The sequence below is a fragment of the Chaetura pelagica genome, unplaced genomic scaffold (assembly GCF_000747805.2).
Source record: "Chaetura pelagica isolate M959 unplaced genomic scaffold, ChaPel_1.0 scaffold210, whole genome shotgun sequence".
Lineage (NCBI taxonomy): Eukaryota > Metazoa > Chordata > Aves > Apodiformes > Apodidae > Chaetura > Chaetura pelagica.
Genome location: NW_009951862.1, coordinates 628,257 through 635,437, shown reverse-complemented (window position 1 = coordinate 635,437; position 7,181 = coordinate 628,257).

The following is a 7,181-nucleotide window of genomic DNA, read 5'->3' as shown; positions in this document are numbered from 1 at the left end:
TGAGTGTGAGGGTGGTGAGACACTGGAACGGGTTGCTGAGGGAAGCTGTAGAAGCCCCATCCCTGGAAGTGTCCAAGATCAGGTTGCATGGGGCTGTGAGCAACCTGGTCTGGTGGGAGGTGTCCCTGCCCATGCTGGGGGGTAGGATCTAGATGATCTTGAAGGTCCCTTCCAACTCAAACCATTCTATGATTGTGTGATTTGCTGGTTCTGCTATCCAAGGGTCTGACTTTTACTCTTTTAGATCCAGAAACACTTGAATTATCTTAGCTGGTTGAAGGCAAACTGCTTCAATCTTGTGGTCAGTGGGCTAATGGAAGCAGTCCTGGAGATGTTGCTGGCTTATTTGCTAATTTGCCATAAACGTTTTGCTTAAAGGTATGTCTAATAAGTTTAATAATATTTGGGGGGAAAAAAAAGAAAAAAAAAAAAAGCCAATCAAACCTGGCATGCCCATTTTGCAATAATAATTAGATTTTAAAGGTTTGCTTCTTTTGGAAGTTGCTAAATGAAGGAAGCAAGCCAAAAAACAGGAGAGAGAAAAAAGTGAAAACACTGCAGAAGGGGGCTATAGGATGAATGTGCATAGCTAAAACAATCCCCACAGTATATTAATTCTTAGCACTGAGATAGAGAGATGCAGTGCTGTATTTCTCTCTAAGGTCGCCAGTTGTTTAACTATGATTTAGAGCCTTACTTTCTCTCTAGAAGGCAGATCGTAGAATTTTCTGCAAATCCTTACTTTGGTTTAATTTTTTTTTCTTCCCATCAGTCAAATCTTTATTTTAGTAGTTAATCATCTTTAACTTTGAACTGTCTTTTGACTTAGTAAGGAGAAAGAACACTTTCTCCCTGAAGTGCTTTTTCTTTTCTTCCTGATGAAAACATAGTATGCTGCTGCAGTTCCTCTTCAGTGAAATAAATGGATGATTTACAGGAATAATCCTTGGAATTGGCCTCTGCCAGCTATTCTCAGTCAATACAAGAGGTTCTCTAAGTCTTTATTTCCATTCAGGCAAGTTACAGTCTTGACTTCCATCAGCAGAAATAATGCAATATTAAATTGATATAAGCAATGTGCTTTCAGCATAACTTGCAGAACTTATTTTTCTTCTTGAATTTTCTGGCTTTGCCTAGTTTCATAGGCCAGTTGGTGGCTGTAGAATTGTCTGAATTTATTAAATTACCTGAGTGTCTAGATCAGATACTTCTTTTCAGTGTAGGTACTCACAGACACTGATCACACCATCTCTCAGTTTATTTTTTCAGTGAGGTAAACAGATTGGGATCTTTATGTTTCTCTAGCTTAGGCAGGATTTTCATGAGTGTGGGGTTTTTTTAGTTTCTTTTTTTCCTTTCCTTCCTGCTGTTTCTATGACATCCTTTGCAACATGGCAGGATGAAATGAAGGAGGAGTGTGCTGAGGAAGTAGAAAAGGAGGAAGGGCTAGAACAACAGTGTCTAAATTAGTTGTATGAGAATGCCTGGAGAATGTAGTCTCTGTTGTGTCTGAGCCATTACATCAGTTCTGAAATAAAATTATGTTGACTTGGAATTATATTCTTTTCACATCACCGTTTTGCACTTCTGGGAGATTTATGGACATGTTGAGCTTGGACAGTTTGCACATTGTCCTCTCTTAGCTGTTTTTTTCATTACAGCATTAATATTAAAACATGGTGCTTAAAAATGTTTCTGTGCCAGATGTGCTTAACTGTGTGATAGAAGCAGCTGAGTACATCATGGAAGTAATAACTCCAAGGGTCTTATTCTGATTATATTAGACTATTGCCAAGCCACTCTCCATGATACTTAAAGTCCTGTCAGTCAGGACACAACATCCTTCTCTCTGAGTTGGAGAGATAAGGATTTGATTGGTGGGCTGTTCTGTGGATAAGGAACTGGCTGGATGGTCGCATCCAGAGGGTAGTGGTCTATAGCTTGATGTTCCAGATAGAAAACGGTGACAGAGGCCTGTACTGGGATCAGTGTTTAATATCTTCATTAACAATGTTGACAGAGGCATCAAGAGCACCCTCAGCAAGTTTGCAAATGTCACCAAACTGGGTGGTGCAGTTGATACACCAGAGGGATAGGATGTCATCCAGAGGGACCTGACAAGCAGGAGACTTGAGCTTCATGAGGTTCAGCAAGGCCAAGTGCAGGGTCCTGCGCCTGGGCCGGGGCAACCAGTGGGGGAAGACATGCTAGAGAGCAGCCAGTGGAAAAAGTACTAGTGGGAGTACTAGTGGTTCAGAAGCTAAACATGAGCCAGCAATGTGCAATTACAGCCCAGAAGGCCAACTCCATCCTGGGCTGCATCAAAAGAAGTGTGACCAGCAGATGAAGAAAAGTGGTTCTGCCCCTGTACAATGCCCTGGTGAAACCTCACCTTGAGTACTGCATCCAGCTCTGGAGCCCCCAGCACAAGAAGGATGTGGACATGTTGGAGTGTGCCCAGAGGAGGGCCATGAAGATGGTTAGAGGGCTGAAGCACTTCTCTTATGAGGACAGGTTGAGGAAGTTGGGGATGTTCAGCCTGGAGAAGAAGACACGGGGCAGGGGGGGCCTTACAGCCATCTTCCAGTTCCTGAAAGGGGCCTGTAAGAAGGCTGGGGAAGAGCTGTTCACAAGGACATGTAATGATAGGACAAGGGGTGATGGTTTCAAGCTAGAGAAGGGTAGAGTGAGGTTGGACATGAGGAAAAAGTTCTTTACTATGAGGGTGGTGGATCCCAGGAACAGGTTGCCTAGAGAGGTGGTGGAGGCCCCATCCCTGGAGACATTCAGGGTCAGGCTTGATGGGGCTCTGAGCAACGTGTTCTAGTGTGAGATGTCCCTGCTTATTGTAGGGGGGCTGGGCTAGATGGCCTTTAGAGGTCCCTTCCAACCCAAGACATTCTATGATTCTACGATTCATTGGTTCTCAGTTTACTGCTTGTCTTGACAAACTGAATGTGATATTAAATGACAGCTGTATCCATTCTGCCTTGCTTTTTTTCACTGATAGAAACCTTGGATTGTGTTTGGAGTTGGGGAAGGAAGAGGAAACAGTTTTCCAGGTGCTGCTTCCATTTCTGTGGCTCCATGCGGGCCAGTATGACGTGAAGTGAGAGATGCAGCCTGAGCTGCTCCTGCTAAGGTGGAGCAGGTGAAGCTCCCTTTGGCAGTGGTGTCTTGGATATGAAGGCTTAGCGTCACATGTAATATATAGTCTCTTGCCTTTGGCGAGCATTGGAGAGCATCACAACCATTCCTTAGACATTGGAGCCAGCAGGGCCCTGGTCCCCCACCCCATGCCTGAGGAGCTGCTTGTCTGCTGGCCAGAGCTTCACAGCACAGATGTGTCTAATGTGGAAGGGAATCCTCCCAGTGGATGAATTATCATTATTTATAACACACATGGTGTTTTAAAGTCATAAACTGCTCAACATGAGCTGGCAATGGGCATTTGCAGCCCAGAAAGTGAACTGTGCCCTGCGTTGCATCTAATGAAGTGTGGCCAGCGGGTCAGGGGAGGTGATTCCCCCCTTCTACTCTGCTTTTGAGAGACCTCACCTGTGTCCAGTTCTGGAGCCCCCAACACAGGAGGGCATGGAGATGTTGGAGAGAGTCCAGAGGAGGCCACAAACATGCTCAGAGGGCTGGAGCAGCTCTGCTCTGGAGACAGGCTGAGAGAGTTGGGGTTGTTCAGCCTAGAGAAGAGAAGGCTGTAGGGAGACCTTAGAGCACCTTCCAGTGCCTGAAGGGGCTTCAGGAAAGCTGGGGAGGGGCTGTTTACAAGAGCTTGGAGTGAGAGGGTAAGACTGAAAGAGGATCTAGATTAGTTATTGGGAGTAATTTATTTTCAGTGAGGATGGTGAGACAGTGGAACAGGTTGCCCAGAGAAGTTGTAGATGTCCCCTCCCTGGCAACATTCAAGGTTGGTTGGGACTTGGAGCAACCTGGTCTAGTGGGAGGTGTCCCTGCCCATGCAGGGGGATTGGAACTAGATGATCTTGAAGGTCCCTTCCAAAGCCAAACAATTCTGTGATTCTATAAGATGTGGAAAGCAGATATTGTGAAGAGAATTGTTACTTATTTGGAGAACATGCTCCCACTGGGGAGTTGGCATACCTGTCTTGCTACGAATGTCTTTTTTTACAAATGAAACGAAAATGTAGCTGTTCCACTTCATTTTAATTTACAGGCAATGCTAGAGTCTTCAGTGCTAGTTTCTGTCTTTAGGCGCTGCAGTCTTTATAACGCCCTAGTTTAAGCAAAATCTTTTTGACCTATTTCTTGGGTCAGGGCTGAGATAAAATGAAACACTCAAAAATGCTGTTTCATTATGTGATCATTCTGTTCTCAAAATGGAACAAGCACACCTTTGAAATTATGTATTGGGGTGAAATACCTGGGGGAACCAAATGAATGGAGACAGTCAACCCTGTTGCATTAAAATAAATGGATCATGTACTGCTAATTCTGACAGTCTGTAACTCTACTGTTAGTTGGAAGTGTCTGGTTTCCTCAGGGGAGCAGGGACTTGCTCGTATGCAAGAAATCAGGACTTTCTAAGTGCGAAGCATCACCTACTGAGCTTGAGAAAAACTGCATGTGTTGCCCAAGTGCTCACCCAAGGATTACATTTAAGAAAAGAAACAAACAAGTCATCTACCACCGAAGACTGTCTAAGAAAAGGCTTATGGAAAGCTTGTGTAGTCACATAGGACACAGAGTTTTCAGTAGCAGAGGAGGTACAACTACCTGTCAGCAGGGTGCTGAAGTCTATGTATTTCACCAGATCTAGATGTTCGTTCTTTTCCCATTTCAGTAAGTGTGTGCAACTTTGAATAAAGCACTGTTTAGCCAAGAGAATTACTTGGCCCAACTGTTCTAAATCTTACCGTAGGGAATATATTATTGCCATGGTAACATGGTCAAAGCTCAAGCTCGAGTTAAAAAAAACCAACTATATTATTTGAAAATGTATATTTGGAGCACAGCTTATTTAAAATCGTTAATATTTATACAACAGATAATATCTTCAGACAGGCTGGACACCATCTGTCACAGTCTGATTTAATTGTATGGTTTTAGCAAAGTGAACTGACAGTGTAGAAATGTTCACAGAAGTCAGCTGGAAGTATGTAATGGTTTTCAGGTAAATCTGTGAAATGTTGTAAATAGTGGTTGAGAATTCTTGTTCTCATTTGGGGGAGGGGTTGATTCCAGTTTGTATCTTGAAACAAATTTTGTTCTATAATGTTTTGGAATTGTTTATAATTAAATCCTTGATACATGCCTTATGTATCTCTGCAGGGAAAATTGAGCATGAAATCATTGCTCTGGAAGAATTACTGAATACAGAAAATGGCAATTTTAAAAATTAAATAAGATGAGCAGTTTTGGTTTTTGCCTTCTGATGGCAATTTAAAATTACAATTTTTTTCTTTTTCATAGTAAGCATTCAGTTTATGGCACCTTTAGCATTTTATGTAATGTTTTATGTCATTAGGATAATAAAACACCCATTATAAACTTAGTCAAAATTATATTAGTACATTTTAGGGTTCATTCATTTGCTGGAGTTTTATGGGACATACAGCCCTTGACAGCAGACAGATAAGTGAGAATGAGGTTTCAAAAATGGCAGTAGTGTTTTATGCTGAAATAATTCTCTTGATATATGTGTTGTTGAGTAAGTACTAAAATATTTTTCACTAAAGATGCAGTAATTGAATTTCTTCCTAATGTCTAACCTAAATCTCACCTCTTCCAGTTTTAATCCATTCCCCCTTGTCCTCTCACTACAAGCCCTTGTCCAGAGCCCCTCCCCAGCTTTCCTGTGGCCCCTTCAGGCACTGGAAGGTGCTCTAAGCTCTCCCCAAAGCCTTCTCTTTTCCAGCCTGAACAGCCCCAGCTCTCTCTGCCTGTCTTTGTAGAAGAGGTACTCCAACCTTCTGATCATTTTTGTGCCCTCCTCTGGAATCAGTCTCTCTGTCTTCTACGGATTCTTCTGATGCATCTATTGTGCTGATTCACTGTCTCTTTCACTTAAAACCTTCCTTATGAAATAATGAATCAAGTGAACTTGTCAAACAGCTCTGCCCTGTGATATTCTTGCCTGTTCTCAGTTACCAGTCTCCAGTTACACTTCATAATTGCAGCAGCTCTGTATTGCTCAGGCCATATGAAGTTACTGTTAGACTGTGCTTTTCAATGACTGAGTTAGCAGAAAGTGAATGTCCACCACAGTTTAGTTCTGTTACATTTGTCCATTTATACAACAAAATTAAAGAAATCTTGAGATTAAAATGTACTCTTCTTCATCGTGTGATGGTGAAGAGGTAAGAGAAGGAAGGGGGTGAAAGAGGGATGATAGGAGTATGTGCAGCTTCCTTAACTTTTCTCAGTCCCTCTCTTGGCCATTAGTGTAATGATCAGGTAAAAAAATGCGATAACTCTAAAGATCTTTTGATGGTGATGAGTGCAAAGTCCAAGATCATTCTTTCTTTTGCCTGAGATAATGTCCATGTTAACCTTCATCAGTAATTATTCTTGAGAATGAGATTGAATAAAATCAATTAAGACATCACAGATGTTTGGATTTTATTAAAACTAGCGGAGAAGTTCAGTACAATGGGGGATTGCACTGCAGACAAATGAGAGCTACAAAAAAATGTTCATATATTGAGCCCTCAAGCTTGAAAAACAGCTTTGAAGCACGGGAACTTTTTTATTTGACATAGAGTGGTCATAGACCTGGGGAGGAACTGCAGTGGTGTAGCGAGTCTGGGTTCCAGCAGCCTGTAACACCTCTTCACTGCTCCACTTGACAGTGCAACATGACATCAGAATGGAATAATAGAAAACCATGGCTGAAAGTGATGCTGAGAAATCACTTAGTTCTGGCTTTAGCACTGAGTTGGGTGGAAGAATTTGTTTAGAGATTGGTTTGTTGCTTTATGCCTTAAAATGTGAAGATGCTTGCTCACTAGGAGCAAGTGGCCTTAATTTAATCTGATCTGTCAAGCCATTGAGAAGAATATGACCTCTGTAAGTCAGACAGAGCTGAGCAGGGTGTGTAGCAGCTCCTAAACCATCACATCTTCCTTTAAGCCATTGCCAATTTGAGATTATTTTAATATGCTGGATTGGGAATTGAGGACAATTGAGGAGTTGCTACATCGAGTCGT